The sequence below is a fragment of the Dermacentor andersoni genome, chromosome 7, assembly GCF_023375885.2.
Source record: "Dermacentor andersoni chromosome 7, qqDerAnde1_hic_scaffold, whole genome shotgun sequence".
In the NCBI taxonomy this organism is placed as follows: Eukaryota; Metazoa; Arthropoda; class Arachnida; order Ixodida; family Ixodidae; genus Dermacentor; species Dermacentor andersoni.
The window spans coordinates 73588029-73607627 of record NC_092820.1 but is presented as its reverse complement, the minus strand read 5'-3'; the positions used below and the strand labels follow the sequence as shown (position 1 = coordinate 73607627).

Here is a 19599-nt window from a genome sequence, read left to right as displayed (position 1 = left end):
GTCGTCGGGCCATTCCAGGGTGCAGTGCACGGCGCCTGAATTCCTGTGCAAAGTGTGGTATCTGTGGCCACGTCGGCAAGGGCTGCGTTCTGTCGTGCCGCCGCTATGGAGACCCGCATGCGACCGTTACCTGCTCTTTACAGCGTACTGTACCTATTCGGAGGCAGCGTCTAAGGACTTTCCGCCGCCTCAGTCAAGCACGCACGCACTTGATTATGCGAGGGTCGCCAGCCCCGTTAACATCCGCTCAGGAAAAAGACGTGGCACAGCTGCCACCAGCTGAAACGCCAGCAGAGTCCCCCGCGAGCCCTGAACCTGAGAACCACGAAAGTGTTCTGCAACCGCCTGGATCACCGTGTCCCCTGGACACACTCGATGAACACTGCGTCGAGATCCCTGCATCACGAGAGACCACAAAAGACAACCTTCCAGAGGCCGAACTGTCATCTTTTCTGTCCGCGGACTCCGTAGCCTGCCATTTTGTGATTGACGAGACGCCCGGCCATGAGGAGAACGCGGCGTCCCTATGCGACGCATCCACCAGCTCGTCGTGCCCGTCGTCGCCAAGTCGTGCGCGTCGTCGACAAGGATCGAGGAGGACATTACTCCTCGTGTACTTGAGTGGCAGCAACCAGCAGGATATGTTTGTGTCATCCTCACTCAGCAACGCTGGCACGAAAAGGCATCACTGTTACACCAACGACTTGGACGTTCCCTCCCGTGACAGGAGACCGTTACGAGCTTCTAGCCGACCCCGGTATCCCCGTGGTTCCGACGGGTCGCCAGTGCAGAAAAAGTGAGACTGTCTGCACCGATTTCGGCGCAGTTGAACTCGCCCTTGACAGTTAAAGGTACTTGAACCCTTTTTTCTAGCATTATGGATATTAACCTGAGAGCGATCACCTTTAATGTGCGTGGCTTTCGTAGCGTCCAAAAGCAGGCAGAGGTGTTGCCTTCGTCCGTTCGTCGGCTTGCGACCTCCCTTCCTGTAGAGACGAACTTTTTTTTAAATTAAACGATGTCTCGATGTTATAACGCGCTTATAATATTGATTGCTTCTTTTCGTACGCCGCCACGCGGTCGAGCGGTGTTGGAGTGTTTGTTCTTGACCGAAATCTGTTGCGCGACCATTACCTAACCTTCGACGCGCGCGGACGCGTGCTGGCGTTCGACTCACTACGCCTCCGATTCTTGCGTATTCATGGTCCGGCACAGTCTGCAAATTCCAACAGCTTTTGTAAATCATTGGATGTATATTTTTCTAGATTCGCGTCAGGTAATTCTTTCGGTCGATTTCAATTGTGTGCTCGATACGCACGCGGGTGTCCAGGGCCCCGGCAGGGGCAGGCCAAACGGCAACGCTAGGGAGTTAGGTCGTCTAGTGCAGCAGTCTGCGCGGAGTTGCCTGCTGCCAGTGGCTCTACGGCCGCTGATTGCCACCCGTGTCGGCCTGAGCATTCCGCCTGGATCGAGGGCTGAGCTTGTGTGTCCTGGTGGCCGTGGCAGCTTGGTCCTGGCGTCACGGAGTGGGCTTCAACCACCGTGGCCACCCGGGATGGACTGTGGAGCCGTTAGAGGATCCCGGACGAGTGCAGGAAACCGGAGCCCTCGGCTGCCTCTGCCTCGGAGAGTTCCGGGGGATCATCCGCCCTCTCTTCTGCCCTGGACATCTCGTCGTCGCTTCCAGCCAGGCAGCCTCTACGGGAAAGACAGGTTCTTGTATATTTTTTTTTTCACATCGCACTTCGTTGGGTACTGCGAGGCTGGCTGCTGAGCTTCGTACGGCAGTGCTACCTGGACTTCTCGGTGGCAGTCTCTTGTGCAGTACCTGGAGGAGATTCCCGGGGTCCGCACAAACAGGACGGTGTATACCAGTGTTGGCAGTGCGGACGCGAGAAGCCACCGCACCCTTCTAGGTATCCCTGCTGTTCACTACACCCCGTAGTGAGCACAATCACATTCTTCAGGAACGCTTGGACAGGGCCCGCAGCGGAGGCGAAGACATCTGCCTCGCATTCCGTGATTTCACGAATGTATAGCCCCGTTCTTCACCAGGCTTTGCTAGACGTAATACGGGGTGCAGGAGCAGGCAGTCACTTTGTCGTGCTCATCGAGGATTTGTACATTACCAACCGTAACCGGGTCATGGCTGTTGGCGGCAGTGGCGTAGTCAGAAATTTATTGGGCGGCGGGGGGGGGGGGGGGGGGGGGGGCGTTCGCCGACAACTACCACTCCTTTCCCTCGCTCACCGATTTCTCTATCATGATATATGTATCTGAGGGAAAATTAGGGACACGGTATGGATAACGTATAGGCAATGTTCCCAAATGGGTGGGTTAAATGCGCATTTTCCGGTTGGATACGTATACAAGTGGCCCATAGTGTTATTGGTCTGTCTTAGGAGCGGTGTAAAACTTAGATGACTGCACTGGCATACAGCAACAACTGAAGTCAAATTTTGCAAACATCAGGGGAACAATACGCCAAGTTTATGTGCGACGGCAAATATCTGTTAAACAAATACAGTGTTAAAAAGTTATAAGCAAGTGTTCGAAAGTATCATGCTACTGTCATTAGCTAGGTTTCCAAGTGTCCCAAGGCAACTCTGCATTTCAGATATCTTGTACTTTGAAGCAATAGGAAGCATAGTAAGTGCAATGTGGCACATAGTTTTAATGTTTTTGGATTATTTAGAAGTGTTACGAATAATTATTGAGCCCTCATCTTTTTCCTTTTTACTTTTTCAGGATTGACGTATTAGTTTCGCCTGGTGTCCTCACTGAACTACAGGAGGCAGTTTTATTATATTTGGTGACTGAAAGGACAACTTAATGAATGGTTGATGTGGAGGTGAAGTTAAATATAGATGGGTAATTAGGGCTTTCACAATAAATTATGTATGCAAGCATTCCAGAGTGTTTGGGTGTGTTTGAGCGGGGAACAATCGAGTACGCTGCCGTGACAGAACTATAAAAGCCGCCAAGACCAAATTTAGCCAAAATTGTTAGTACACTATGGAAACTGTATGTGTGAAGCTAAATATGGTTGGTCCAAACACAGCCTTTGTAAAAAATTTCTTATTGAACTGTTAGAGCATGTGATATTGCTACTACCAGCTATGCTTCCCAGTGTCCAGACATAGCTGTAGTTTACAATGGGTCTATGTTTGTGGAAAGGGGAGTGGGGACATGGTAACTGCAGCGTGTGACAAAATTCTTACGTTTCTGGTCTGGTTAGAAGTGCTGCAAATAATTAATGAGCCATCGTTTTCCTTTGCGTTTTCAGGCATCATAACACTTCCTGTCTTAGTTTCAGCGATATCCTCGATAAACTAAAGAAGATATTTTGTTTACATTTGGCGAAAAAAAAAGGGCACGATATGAGCCCTTTATTTTCGGTAAACTTCAAAGATAGGGGACTAAATATGACATTTTTAGTAAATTACGCATGTAAGCTATCTGGAGCTTTATGAATGTTCTTTGTGAAAAAAAAAATAATTATCCCGTTGCTCTGGAAGAACTCTGAACCTAACAGATATCAAATCTAGGGGCAATAGAGAGGGGGGGGGGGAGGGGGTATAAAGCAATAAAGCATTGCATACCCCCTCAGCAGTTGCAGTGGTTGTTTTCAGCAGATTTGCTGGACATCTACTGACGCAGTGCCGAGATGGCAAATCATTTTTTTTAATATTGCAAGTAATTTAGGTTGATTGTACGTCGTTGCTTATAACCTCAACAATAATATCACTATATATTACTAGCGATACATTTATGCTGTAGACTTAAATAGCAAATGCATTCCTTTGTTGAATTCACATTCTTTTCAGCAAATGTGCAATTTTCATGTGCGCTGTATTGCTGCTACTGGGCGGGATCTGGGACCACAGTGCCTTTTGTCCCTGTATCATCTTGAGATTTTATATAGTTGCAATTGAGAGGTAAATCCAAATTCAGATCATTTTTTGGGCCCCCATGGGTCCCTGTGTGTTTGCCCCCCTCCCCCTCTAGAAGTAGTTGGTACGTCACTGTGCAACGCATCCTTGTATAAAAAGAAGTGTAACTCTACATGTGACAATAGCACATATAGTTTGTAAACAAAACAGGCGTGCCAAACAAAAACAACACGGCACAGCTTTCACCACTTATTTGCCAGAGCTGCTGCACGCACGCATTCATAGGTCGCGCAGGCTGCCAGAGTGCAATGGCCAACACTCCTGGAGATTTACGGCGCCTGCGCGACGTTATAATGCTTGCTCCTTTTCGCAGGACGCTGCGACGCAGTAATATACTTGCGAAACTCTACTTGCGAATGCGGCGAAGGCATTCACGTGAACCACACCACCATAAAACGAGTCACTTCGCACACGACCATCAGCACATTCCAGTGTCCACAACTCTAGAACATTACAATCACACGCGAAGACCGTTTTCACACGAACTACTAGACCGGCCAAACCAAATTACAACGGCAGCGAAACAGAAACTAACGACGACACAGAAACACCTCGAAAATTTGCCGCCCTCACGGGCACGCTGACGATTCAAGCGCCGTTAAGAAGCCGAAGGAAGCCAAGCCAATTTTTTTGTCTATAAGAGGCGCTGATAATGGTTGTGTACATGGTTGTGTATAACGCAGTGAGGGCCTCAGTTCGAGCAAGGTCTTTTTTAAAGTGTGCTCACCAGTCAACGCAATTAGGAAAGAAAAATGGTTCTTTATTCTATGACAAGAACGCAACCAACCCACTTGGACACTCGGCCGGGTGAGCGCAACTCCGGCCATGTGTGATTGGATCATAGCCTCGGTCGGATATCCACAGTGGATTAGTGCCCTTGATGTACTTCTGTACTCCGAGCCTCGAAAGATGCTCGGGGGAGTGCCGTGATACTGTGAAAACGCGCAAGCTGGTGATAGCGTGAAGGCGATCTTTACATTTGGTCGCCGCAGCTTCAGGGGACACAGATATCGCCCATTACTCTTGACGTGTGTGCCGTCGCTGTTGCGCGCCGACGAAAAGGTGCGTGCAGCACAATGCCGCGCAGCTGTGTTGTCCCGACGTGCGAGTCGAGCTTCAGGAAAGACCGCAACCTCGGCTACCACGAGTTTCCGTGCGACGCGGAACGCCGGCAAGTGTGGCTGCGAAACATTTTCGGGGAAGGACCCGGCGGGAAAACCACGAAGTGGGTACCGAGTGACAAATCGCTGGTGTGCTCCTTACATTTCACGGAGCAAGACTACAGGGCGACCAACAAGCTCAGGCTGCTGCTGCCGACCGCTGTGCCAACCGTGTTCCCCGCTCATCCAAGCTGCACCACGACCCCCTCTGTAGAGGAGGTCGTGAGCTGCACGACTAAGAAAGCTGTCGTCAGAGGCACCCGTGCTCGAAGGAAGCGGCCGCGACCAAAGGGAACGGAGAACGTTAAGCACGCTCGTGGAGCAGGCAAGCGGATAGCCGGTCAAAACGACACAGTGTTTGACCGTCACGAAGGCGCCATAACGCCTCGTCAATCTGAACCAGCGGTGGAAAACTGCGACGAAAGTCCGTCCGTGAAGGATGAGACGTGCCCAACGCGCCGCCTTCAAGCAACGATCGCCCTTCTTAGAGGGGAGCTACAAACGCTGCAGTGTAAACTCGATGAAGCCGAAGAGCGAGCTCACTTTTATGAAAATAACAAAGACATTGACTGCTTTATGAGGGTGCTCGACGCTGCTGCTCATGGTGACGAGACTGCCGTGTCTATTATGAACCAAGTGTACAGCTTCCATGGAGAGGCCGAATTTGCTATTTTGGGAGGGCCTGCTCAAGCAAGGCCTGTGAGCATGCAAGAGCCGAGCCCCCTCAATGGTACAGACATGTTGGCCACTGTGGGAGTGAAGTTGGAGTCACTTCACTAATGAAAAACGGCACTGACAAACGAAAGCCTGCGTGATTAATTTCAGGATCTTGGTGCATAACAAGACCTTCATCAACCACATTATCGATGGACTGGCCACAAACACGACAACCTTTTTGACCCTGTTGACTGGTTTTTAGGATCACTCCACAGTCCCCCCAAGTCATTTGCCATGTTTTGTTTTGAGAGGCTTCTAAATGCCTTCCTATGTCGGATATTTTTTTACTAGATGCTTGAAAAGCAATGAACTTTTTTCCATGACAATGGACGTGCTGAAAGCGGCTGAGGAGGTGGGCTTTTGTGTTGCGAGTATCGTGAGTAATGCCCCTCAAAACCAGCATTGCATTTTTCTAATGCGAGATAGCATGTGGTGCTGCACCCCTTGCAGTCTGGCAACTCTCTCTCTTTTTCATGCTCTACACGAACACTTGGATGAACTTTCTAGAAAGAAAGCTGATGGATGGTCACGAAGTGATTTGAGAAGGTGTGTGCCACAATAAATTGACAGTGATGTGAACTTCTTGCATGTCAAACTGGCAAGATTACTGTTGCATTCTTATGAGGAGCCAAACGACTTCAAGGAAGATTGGCAAGTACAACCCGTGTTTCTTCATCCATCGTGATTGGGACACCCAAGTATCTTCAAGGAAACCGCCACTACCATCCAGGCACGGAGAAGAGTTTCAGGGGTGCTCGGCCATATTGCCTTCTTGCATACGTGTGCGAAGCGGCATGTTCTTCATGCTATTCATGGTTCAGCTTCGCAGCCGACAGATGAGATCACAGAGACAGCAATAGGAGCCTTTAATAACAACAGGCGATGACTGATTTTCATGGCAGAAAGCACACATCGTCTTCTTAAAAGGACTTCAGCGTTCTGGCTGCAGATCAAGTAACCACCTCAAACGAAGCATACAAGGCTGCACCCCTGACTACTAATTCACAGTGGCATTGATAAAGTACCGTCTTTAGCATGTCAAGTGAGTGCCCTTCTGTAAACCTAATTTGCTTTTTTTTTTCTTGTGTTACACACTGCAAATTTCTCCCCTCTTTGGACAGAAGGCCTAAGGTGGCCCTGTGAAATCACTGTTTGCCTGTTTCAGACAGTCGGTTGGTGGGCTGCCACCTTCTATTACAGAATTGCTTCAGACAGCTGCTTCAGTATTGAAGCAGACAGCTGCTTCAATACTGAAGCAGCTGTCTTCACGACAGAGAAGCTTCTGAGGGTGCTGGATTCTTTAAAGAGACTCACAACTGGCCAGGATGTGTTGTAAGACAACGATGGAAAAGAAATTGCCGTAGTTCATAGTGATAGGATCCAGCACACTGTTCACAATTTAAGCAGGAATTATAATTTCAATTTGGCAAAGAAAATCACAAAAACCAGGAAGTGGCGTGTCCGGGGTTAGTTTGCCGTGCGGCTAATTCTGCGCTCCACACAGAGACTCGAAGTACAGCTGCATGTAATCACTCGGGGTGTAGTGTATTAGGCAACTGTATGTAAGCTGGCTGTTATGAAGTGCAGCATACTTATTGCTTAAGTTTGCTGTTCCTATATTAGTAGACACTTGCGATCTCTTCTGTGAATATTATGAAGAAAGTCCATGCTAACGGAGGGCAAAGGTGTCCCGCAATACATGGGGGCGCATATGCCGTCATACACACATGAGCTTGCGAATAAGTGCCCAAAGTTGTGTGGTCTCCCTGCGAGATAAGAAATGCCATAAACTAGTTATGCTGTAATATGGGTGCCAGCACTGCAATATAAGCATACTCGTGGCTACAGCAACATGCTGAACTGCCCATCAAATGTAAAAGCACCCTTTCACTTTCGAGAACTTAAATTGACTTGGTCAAAAAAAACTCTTGACTGGTTAATGACCAAAGCAGCTGGACAAGAAGTCACAAGAACACATAGCTATTATTGTAGAAATAATTTAACACTTTGGAAAATGTGAATTGCCGGAACATCGGCTTCGTAAAATACTTCCTCACAGCTATGGCGCACTGTTGTCTGCCTCCCACCAATGCCAGCTTGTAATTGCTGTCACGCTGACTTATTGCTGTTTTCAGTGCGCTTCCCGTGAATGACTACATTGTCACAGCAGACTGAAAAGTTCTGATATGTTCCACGGCATTCTCAGCGTTACCCATTCATGATTAGACACCTTGAATGGTGAGCTTTCCATTGCACTAAGAAAAATGGGTACAATGAATATTGGTTGTTGGTCCCTTTAAAAGAGTACTGAAATGCATTTCTGAGAAACTCTACCGCACATTTCATGCCCCCCTGAAAGCATGACGCTCAGCAAGTATGTAATAGCCACAGCGATGGCAGAAACGGAGAGACCTAATGTATTGTGATGTCATGGTGATGGACATCCACCTCCTGGGTAGCAAAGCTGGAACTGATTCTTAGAAACAAGTATTCTAGTAAATTAGCAGCAAACTTAGAGCCCTCTGACACTTACTGGTATAAGTGTTTAGTGGATCTGTACATAGTTTCAGTGCAAAAAAGTTATGTGTAGAAAATGTCGTGACTGGAGACCTGATTTTGAGGAAGCCAGAAGCGGGTTTTAGGGTGCCCAAAACAGGCACTTAAAGGGACCAATTTTTAAGGACTTAGTTTTTTATGGCGCAACACAAAGCTCATCCTCGGTAGTGTTCACATCTGCAGCGGTTACTTCCAAAAGCACATGAATGTTTAGTAAGCAGAATTTTTTTATCTGAGCAGCATCTAAAAAAAGTAAGAGTCCCTCCTCCAGCAATGCTGAGAAGTGAGAGCGATGTCATTAGCTCGCCTCGCAAATTGTGAAAGCCGCCCATCGTTCTGCTTTTGCAGGAGTGAGTGTAACTGCGGTTAACCACCTACATCTTGACCTTTCCAACCACTTTTGAAAATAAAAAGCTGGTGCAATAAGTTCGAGTTGTTGTGCAGACATTTCTTATATTAGTACCGCGTTTTTTCCCAAGTACACGCCTATGTCTTGGCTGGCTGGCTCCCGTAGTTGTTGTTCTGTCAATAGACAAGCCAAGCGAACTCATCCGAAACAAAAGCGAAGGCAGTGCCACTTTTAAGCTCACTACAAAGGAAGGCTTATCTGCACATTGTAAGTGAGGAAAAACTTATAAAAAGTATACTACATTTGAATACTAATACAAAGACCAGGAACTGCATACACTAGTAGAATGTCACATGGTGGACCTCTTGCGCAGCTTCATACTTTTGCCGCGTGGGGCGCCAAAGGTCATCTTTTGCAACTTTTAGTGATGAATTAAAAATATAAATCCACATGTAATGAGAAAAAACATGCCTCGTTTTAGCCACTACGATAGAGAATCATTCCATCGGCAGGGTTCATTCATGTTCTGAGCAGTTGTCTGTCCCTTTGAGCCTCGTTTTATGCATGATAGGAAGTGAAATAGGCAGTATAAGTTGTCCACCAACTACGGCCTGCTTGGTATGTGCTAAGCCTGTGTGCCCCATTTTCGGAACAAGAAAGCTGTCAACTCGTGGGGTCTCAAAGGTAGCGTGCTGTTTTATGCAAGCAATCGAAGCAGTTCATGGTGCTTTGCTGGGCACACTAGAGGCAGCTTTGTTTGTCAGCATTCTGGAGCCGTGTTTGTTTAATACCATTGTGTCTGGTGCAATGGGCTGATGATGTGCCTTTACTAGCCAGGTTTTCTTGCTTACAGTGATGCATAATGTAGATAAAGCATGAATGTGCCAGAAAATCTGCTAATCGCTTGATAGGAGAAAGAGAGAAAAGTATTAAGAAGATGGAGGGCAGTCCCTGTGGTGCTTCTAGCGAGATGTCTGGATTACATAGCTTGTCTCGCTCAAGAGGTACAGCTTAATCTTAGAGAAGCTAAAATTTATGCTTAACAGGCCAAGGCAAAGGAATGTTTCAATAAGAAAAGGAGTGTTCTAAAGTGTATGTTTACTAACCTTTGTAAAGTTGTAAGCCGCGAGAGGAATGGTGACTGCGTGGGAGGAATGCCTTCACAGCTACCACCTTTTTGTTTTCTAAATCTGAATTCATGGTCATAAGTGATTGCCCGATGGCCTGTGTCCATGGGCCATTGCACTTTATGTAGAATGTCATCGTTGGCACCACGTAGGGTGTCAGACAAAGCAGGAGCCCTGAAACGTTCAGGAGAGAGCAGTCTGCTTGTATTGCTAGATTATTGGTTCTCTTTTGCCTGCAGCAGAGCAATATTGTGCTTGAATTTTTACAGCACTGTTGTCTACAGATTGAGAATGCTGTCTTACAGTATTTGAAAAGTGTTTCAGTGGCCCTATATTATTTAGAATGAGTATCTTTTTTAGAATATGTGTGCACGGATATCTCGACATGCTTATTCCTCACCCTGCTATTCTTCAACTTTGTTCATGTGTGCAGGTACAGGGCAAGGATCAGCTGCAACTCCACAGCCAAATGACAGACTGTACAGATAAATAATGACATTAGCAACAGTCACGTGAACCACCTAAGGATCAAAGTTACTGGAAATTGTAACTTGGTATGCGTCTTTGTACTCGAAGTAACAAAGTGTCCAGAAGGAACAAGTAGGAAAGTGTGCGGCGTTTTTGTTAGCATTCCTGTCACACCTATGCAATGCTGGGAACTGACATGTGGAGCAAAAGGTGACCACAGTGTAGAAGTTTGTGAGGTTTCTTCAAGCTCTTGTTGGAACTGCTGCTTGAAAACTGGACACGAAGTATGAATTTGTGAGTAGATGTGGCTTGTATGGCTAGCCCAGAAGCTAGCATCGAGGAAAGTTCCATCCTTGCGATTCTGATGATAGTCTTCACGGGGAATATTTTTTGCCATAACTGGGCAATAAAATATATGCAACTTGTATCTTGGTGTCACATTTCTTTAAATGATAAGCGTCTCCTATTAATAAACACCAATGTGTGTACTTTTCCAGTCAACTTGCACGATCAGTGCCGCTGCAGAAACGAACTGTTGCTATATTTAGCTACAAGCACCACTGTTATTGCACTTCCATGAAAGGGGCACGGTTGTCCAACTATTGTCATTTCATCATTGTAACTGAGTAAAGAAGCAGATATGGTAGTGACACAAGGAAATTGGGCTCTCGACGCACATTCTAACGAGAAATTTCTGTTTGAATACTTTTGCAAACAATGCATGTGCGCTGGTTGCACCTCATGATGTCTGTCATTTCCTTGAATTTTGGGGTTGCACCCACATGACTGGTAATGCTAGGCGAGGTTGCTGCCGCACTTCTGTTTTTACGTTGTTGGCATGCTCCCCAATTATTATTGCTAGGCTTGGTCTGGCCTACGTAGGATAGGCCACAACTGCCATTCAGCTTCCGTAGAAGCTACGACAGTACACCTTGCTAATTCTTTGAAATAGATCCCACACAGGTCGCATGCAAAGTGTGGGAAATCTGTTTGGAAGAACATAAATTTTTTCATGACATACACAAACACTCAAGTTGAAAAACGAAAAATCGTTCGTGCTAGAGAATTGCTAACTATGGGCAAAATTGCATGCCCGTACGATGCAGAACAAAGCATGTGGCAGCGCTAAAGTATTGATGCTCTGGCATGTGGTTTAAATCGACATGTCACTGGTGCCAACAACAGGTGGCACCACGGTAAGTCTCCGTGCCCGGTGTCTAAGGCCTACCACTACCAACATTGAGATTACCCTTGGTCTGTTGCTCGTTTGAATCAACACCATTAACCTCGTCTGGCTGGTTCTCGTAATTTTGCAACATGTCTAGTGTGAGCACCTTAAATCTGAATAGGACATTCAAAGGAGAAAAGACCTAATTTTGACTTCATGCGTAGTCGTTTGACAAAAACGTGTCTCCGTGTCACCACCTCCAAGTAGGTAAACAATGCACATGAAGTGTCCAGCGAGGGCGAACATTTCAAGAAAATAGTGTAAATGCGTTCATTAGGTGACCAAATTGCAGTAGCCCCTGAAATACTGACTTGAATGACATTGTACACTACAAAAATGTGTGTGCATAAAGGCATATTTTCATGTTAGGCATGCCTGCCATTTTTTTAAAGCAAATAGCTTTCTTTGACCCTGTCACCCATTTTTACAGCTGGTGATTGCTGGTTGGAGGTTGGAACAAAGATGCTGATGCAGAGGGCACACATTCGTGTTACGGGGCACATTCCTTACTGTTCACCTGTACTACTGCTAGAGATGTGCTGGTTGTTGTGAGATGCCTGATAGCTGTCAAGGCAGTGTTTCTCATGTGCTGCAGCGGTTGCTTGGTGTACTGTGTCGCGCCAACATTTTGCCCCCGTGTATTATAGCCCCATTCGAGGAGCTTGAGCATAGCACAAGAACTTGCTATCGCTCTCAATGTTCCAGCCTTCAGGAAAAAGTGCCAATTTTTCATGGGCGCCACCACCAAGGTGTCTGAGATGCATGGCTGCCATTATCAGAGATTGACAAGGGCTCCAAAAGGCAATGTTTACATACATTCTACATTGTGTGTTGCTCACACAGGTAAGTAGCCCTGCCAATGAGTGTGAAGGAAGCCCTTTATGCCGATGAGGGCAATAATTGACAGGGAGTCCTCGCAAAACTGGTAAAGAGCCAGGTGTGCAGCTTAGACTGACAGTTGCAACTCGGCAATGTGACTGTTCTGAGAAGTGAATGTCTGGCTGGCTCGTGAAGAGCTGCCCATCAGGAATCTGAACATTGTCCATTTGTGCGGTCACCAATTGATTTCATTTTAGCGTCACAATGCACAAATTAACTAGTGCTTCCAATCGCCTTTTCTTTATTCCTTAACTTTTCTTTTTGCTTTTTTGCCAGAGTGTTGCATACTGACAGTGTGGACTTGATTCCAATTGTGAAGAATATCTACGCCAACAATCAATAGCCATTCACTGTGGCTTTCCCATCATCTTTTTCACTGCGTTCCAGTAATTTTGTGCTTTCGCAGCACATAGCAGTATGGAATCACTTGCACATTGTAAGCATCTATTGAAATGGCAAGCCATTTGCATGGCCCAAAAGGCCATGCAAATATACTATGTGAACCATGGCATTTTTTAGGATGCAGTTACCATTGAAAGAAGTCTCTTGTTTCTCTAGTGTGTAAGCTCCCCCAACATAAAGAGGTGCCTTGATGGTGGCTGTGCTAAGACCCCCCCTCCCCAACTAGAATCTTCAAAAAGTAGCAAAATGCATTGATCTCGCCACTGAACTGTGCGATTGGACAGCAAGCTCAGCACGACCCCCGGTGTGGGCCAGGAACAGCTAGCAGGCCACGCCTGTTCTCGCAAATGGTAAGGTAAGGTGATGAGGGAGTGGCTTAACAATAAGAGAGATTGAACTAGCGGATTTCCTGCCTAATGTCGCGTGGCTGCTTAATGTAGCTCAGTGCATGTAGTTTAAATTATTTTCTCTTGGCACAAACTATGAGGCGCTGCCAGCAGTTGTCGCTATGTTTATAAGGCCCAGGGTCTTTAAGTCGGGCACTCTTCTTTCAGCACGTGTGTAGCGCGCAGTGGATTGCAGGTCTCCATAAAGATTTCACTCTTTAATTACTATAATTTGTACATGGTTTGTCAATCAAACCAAACACGCTGTGCTCATTCTCTGGCCATACTGTAGTGCTGTTGAGCATGAGGTCATGGGTCTGGTTCCCTGCAGCAGTGTCTGCAATTCTAATGGTGGCGGAATGCATAGATAAAGTGCATGGATGGTTTTTTTTTTTTTTGTTTGCCACAAAACCTGTCGCCATAAAGGCAAATTGATAACATCAGTGCAAATGTTTAAAGGTGCATTTTGTTTCATCCCAGTCGCCGTGTCTTTCTCTAATAAGCAGAAGGAAAAGATGATCCTTGCCTTCAGAGCTGCAAATGGCAACAAGAGGAAGGCCGTAAATATATATCGGCCGTAGAAGTGTGGTGCTAGACCAAACGCATCGACTATCATCAGAAATTATGAAAACCTGAGACAGACCGGCAGCATCGAGAAACAGCGGTGGATGGTTCAATCTTTGAAACCTAGCCTATGCACGGATGTTCTACCATTTATGGCCTCAAACCCTATTGCTAGCATGCGGGACGTGGCCGCCCCGGTACCAATTTCCAAGTCATCAGTTTGGAGCATTCTAAATGACGGCCTTTCACCTGCATCACCTTAACCAGCACCAATACTTAGAAAATAGGGACCTGCGGAATCGCCTAGATTTCTATAATTGGGTCCTCGCAAATGCGGGTGCGTCACCATACTTCTTGAGCAACATCATGCGCACAGATGAAGCCAATTTTCACAGAAGTGCCGAGGTAAATTTGCATAATGCACACTATTCAAGTGTCCCCAGTCCACACTGGGTAAAACACACTTGGGTCTAGTACCAGTGGTCGTTCAATGTGTGGTGTAGAATTTATGCTGGTGCTATAATCAGTCCCATCTTCTTCGATCACACACTGACTGGACAGCGTTACGTGGACGAAATCCTTCGAGGAGTGGTTGATGGGTTTCTCAGCGAAGTCACACTGTCATGTCTTCCAACTCTGTGTGCATCAGCAAGATGGGGCATCCACACACAGCAGTAGCCGAGCATGCAACTGGCTGGATGCGACATTTTATATGCAATAGATTGGAAGGCACGGGCGTGTAAATTGGCTGGCTAGATCAGCTGACCCCTCTCCACTCGATTTCTTTCTTTGGGGTTATGTGAAAGATCGTGCTTACATGATCAAGACAGGCATCAGATTAGCTAAAGGCAAGGATAACGGATGCCTGCCATAGAATTCGAGCGTTGGTCATCAAGAAAGCCACTCAAGATATGATAAAGCGGTCTCGGTACTGCGTGGCTGCAGAACGAGACCTATTTGAACACGTCCTCTAGGCAGCAGCGGGTGTTCAACAGGGCTTACGAATTCATAGACAATAAGGGCAAACTGAAATCTGATGTTTTTTATTACTTTTTGTGCAGGAATTCTGATTGCCAATAAAGCTTATTTAGAAGTGATACGTGTATATTTTTTTTCTTGAATGCATCTGTTCTGCCTTTCTCTATATGTGGGTTGCTTATCGGTCTGTTTGTTTCGCTTTTATTTTTTGGCATGAACCTGTTTTTGCAGCAGGCATACGTTTTCGTGAAAAATAAACCGTCACTTTAATTTGGTTTATGGCACGAAAGCAAGTTTTTGGCATGAAATATAGCTGCGCGCGCACTCTTTCGGTGTGGTGCTAGCAGAGCTGGGATTTTGAAATTTTAATTACCGAAATAAATCTCAGTAACAAACAAATTACTGGCGGCTGTAGTAAAGCTAGTGCTCTTTTTTAAGTCTCGGTGCATGATAGTTGGAACACCCTGTGCGATTAACTCAGTAACTGAAATGAGGCCAAGCCGCATCCACTCAAAATCGGAATCAATAGCAGTCACGCGGAGCAGTGCTTATACTCGGACTCATGGAAAATTAGAGAGAGGCTGCAGTTTCGCCAGAAAGGTGAAGCAATATTAGTGATAGCAAAGTATACGACAATTACACGAAGGAAGATTACACCACTGAGAGACGCCAGATTCTTGGTGGTGCGAGAGGACTTAGGCTGCGCAATTGAACTGTCTCCTACTATGAGGTATATTCTCATATTCTCCTACAGGTGACCTATATATCACCTGGGTCACCTATATATATATATATATATATATATATATACACGGGGGTTAGGAAAGCTGGTCGCCCCCTCCCCCACCCCTCTTCCCGGAAAAGTACACCGAGTACAATTGTGCTCCTATCCTGTGTGGGTACTCACTTTCAGTCTGTCCATTCATTCTTGCTCAAAAACTCCAGCATATATGTTTAACCACGCAACTAGCCCCCTGCACAATTGTTCTTACCTTCATAAACTGATAATTCATGACTGCATATTCTCCTAAGCGTTGTGTGTCTTCAAACAATCTGCTTAGTTGTTTCTAATAAATGCTGCCTTTGTGCTTTTAATAAAGCATGCTTTAATTGTAACATGCAGGATAACAACAGAAACATTCCATTGTTGTGACTACTGGGTCATCAAAATTGTTTGATATGAATGGATAGAAAGCTGTACATCATTCACAAATGATTCAAATAGTCTATTTGTTCTCTAAAACTGTTATTCGCACGCCCCTAAAAAAATGTGACATTGTCGGGCAGTATGTCAGCAGTTCAGCTGCAATCGTGTCTTAAATAGAAAGTCGGCTTGAACGTCTCATATAGCGATCCATTGCTGTGCACAGTCATCAGAGAGAATATGCTCTTTCATAAAAAAACTACAGCAGACTCATATCTCACGATGACTGTCAATGGTAATACAAATAGCAATTAAGCAACGTAGTGACAGACCATATTACTGAAGCCACATTTATGTAACATGCGCAGTTGTAATTATGAGCATTTCATTGTTTCGGCTATATGCCACATACTGCAATATTGCCCCACTGCTATGGCACTCGCTTGCCAAAGTCGCCCGTAAGCATGGAGGCATCACGATGACTGTATTAAGCCAACGCAATGAGGATGGAATGACAAAAAAGGAATGAAGTTGATCGGAAGACAAAGACATGGCATGATGGCAATAAGATGTCATTTAAATTACGACGATGGTATGACATTGACAACATGACCACGACAACATGAGGACAATGAGATGATTGTATGACGACAATCAGGTGATGAAGCCAGTACGACGAGAACTGGATGATGAAGTGGGAATGACTATTATGGCACGACCAATTGGATGCCATAGCGTCGGCAGTATAACAACCAATACATGATAGCGTCTGTGTGATGACAACACAATGACAAATATGGCATGAAAACGGTGGCATAACCACGATTGTATGACGACAGCGTGATTACAATAGAATAACAAACAAGGAATAACACTGATGGATCAACGAAGGTGGTGTGACGATGACGGCATGAGGACACTGGGGTGACAATACTGAATCGTTGACAATGGCAGTATGATGGCGAGAGCCGGATGTCGAAGTTACGATGATGTTGATGATGATGAAATCACCTCAATGGCATTCCGACAACGGTATGACAACGAATGTATGACAATGGTGCAACGGCTACGATGGCATGGCAACGATATGAGGACAATGGAATGACGACAAGTGTATGACGGCGTTGGCATGACGAGAGTAGGATGATGACGCTGGAGTGACAATGATGGCACAACGAAGACGCCATTATGTTAATGGTCTGACAATGGAGGCATGACAAGAGCAGCATAATAATGACTGAGTGGTGACAGCACGAGTGCAATGCAATGATGAAGAAAGATTAACGTTGATGGAAGGAGGAAGGCGTCACAACGATGACTGCTTGACAACAATGGGATGACGTTGCTGAAGTAATGACAAGAGTTCGATGACAAAGCTGGAACAACAACGACGCAACAACCATGGCATCATCACAAGGCTGAATATTACTTGAAGGCTTTTGACCGTGCATCACATGATAAACTGAACCTAAATCAGAAACTTGGCGATGGTCCCGTTACGAGAAGGATAGCCAGCTAGCTACTTATTGGAACACCGACAATATGTTCAATATAATTCATCATCATCATCATCATTGCCTGTAGCGCTTGAACATCGTGCTTTGGGCTGCACAAGCAACATCTAGCGATAACAGCTGGTTTCAGCTAGATAGCTTCTATCTGATTGTGCGTGGCCACACCCATTGGACTCGCATCATCTTTTATAAATCAATTTGACGGTCACCACGCCCTGCGCAGCTGCACTCGACAATTGCTGCACACCTACAGACAACGGCTGGCCACCCGGAGGAGCCTCAACACGTTTCTTTTTTAAGTTGCAGGGAAATTCGCGACTAGAGCAATTCAAATCGCCCGCTCTGACTGTAACGGCCTGCTAGCACAGCTGATGGCAATGCCGCACCAACGTTGCGCCGCACCCGCAGTACCCAAGCGTTGACCAGTAAACTCGGAAAAAGAAAAATGATTATTTGAAAAAGACAAAGACGCAATATTAACGTAAAAAGACATAGCGGTCATGGCTTCTTTACGGTACTACCCTACTACTGTATGGTTGTTTCAGCATTGGTTATGGCTGGAGTGTCACACAATACCTGCCTAAAAGGAGGCAATTGTTACGGTTGGTTGATTAGGTTGATTAGCTCACTGATTTCTAGAGTGAATTTGATGTTTGCTTATTAGCTTCTGTAGCTTACTCCGAGCCGCGAGAGTTGCACGAGGGAGTCTCGCGGTACATATTCCGTGAAAACGTACAAAGTTTGTCAGGGCGTGATAGTTGACGTTACATTTCGTGTATTTTTTTCTTGACGTGTGTCGGCCTACTGTGCGTGCGGCACAATGCCACGCAACTGTTGTGTGCCGCTGTGTGGGACGAACTCCAGGAAAGACCCCCACATCCGCTACCACGAATTTCCGTGCGACGCGAAACGCCGGGAAGCTTGGTTGCGCAACATTTCCAGGGAAGGAGCCGGCGGGAAAGGTACGAAGTGGCTACCGACAGACAGGTCACTGGTCTGCGCCCTACATTTCACGGAGCAGGACTACAAGGTGGCCAGCAAGAACAGGGTGCTGTTGCAGACCGCTGTGCCAACGGTGTTCCCCGGTTATCCAAGCTACATGAGAAAGAGGGCCGTCTTGAGAGCTGCTCGGGCTCGAACGGAGCGGCCGCGACCAGAAAGAACGGAGAATGCTGTGCAGGCGCGCGGCGGTGTTGCCTCACCAGGCAAGCGCATTGCCGTTCAAGACGACAAAGTTCTTGACCGTCGCGAAGACTCTGAACCAGTGGTTGAAAACTGCGAAGAAAGTTTGTCCTCTGAAAATGAGACTTTCCGAACGTCTTCCGAGTATGAAACGACAGCAGAAGACTCGAAGGAAACGACGCGCCGCCTTCGAGCAAAGATCGCCCATCTTAATAGAGAGCTGCAGACACTGCAGCGTAAACTTGATGAAGCCGAAGAGCGAGCTCAGGTTTACGAAAGTAACAAAGACATTGACTGTTTTATGAGGCTGATCGACGCCGCTGCTCATGGTGACGAGACCGCCGGGTCAATTGTGAACCAAGTCTACAGCTTCCATGGAGAGGCCGAATGTTCAATTTTTCCCGGCTCAAGCAAGGGGTACGAGCACGCAGGATTGTGAGTGCTGTTGTAAATGATGTTGGATATTTCTTTACTATATGATTGGAAAAGCTGAATGTGGCTGTGAAGGTTGGCTCTTTTTTTTGTTGCAAATAACTGTCAGACTGCACTTTCAAGTGCCTGACCAAGAATGGCTCTCTTGAGCATGTGGCCCTACACCCATTGCAGGATGGCAGCTGCTTTTTTTTTCATGTGATGCGCAAAGACCTGGATAAACTTTCTAGAAAGAGAATTGATAGATGGCCGTCAAGTGATTTGAAGAGGTTTGTGCTATGAAAAACTGCTGGTAATATAAACTTGATACTTGTCAAACCGGTATGATATTATTGCGGTGTGATGCGGAGCTGAATGACATCAACAAGAAAAAAAGTGATGACAACCCACGTTTCTTCGCCACTTGTGATTGGGACGCTCAAGCTAGAAAACCTCCACTGCCATCCAGCTGCAAAAAGGAATTTGAGGGACACTCGGCCGTATCATTTTCATGAGTAAGAGCGCAAAGCGCTACACGTTTCATATTATTGGCAGCCAGGCTTTGCTGCCAATGCATGAAA

General features: G+C 46.2%; 1 long non-coding RNA gene across 1 annotated transcript; it reads left to right on the top strand.

Moving 5' to 3' along the window:
• The first annotated feature begins 5892 nt into the window (after nt 1-5892).
• Nucleotides 5893-10757, top strand: LOC126534302 (uncharacterized). The gene is made up of 2 exons (XR_011895710.1): nt 5893-6872; nt 10296-10757. It is a non-coding gene; the product is annotated as an uncharacterized lncRNA (long non-coding RNA).
• The last annotated feature ends 8842 nt before the right edge of the window (nt 10758-19599 follow it).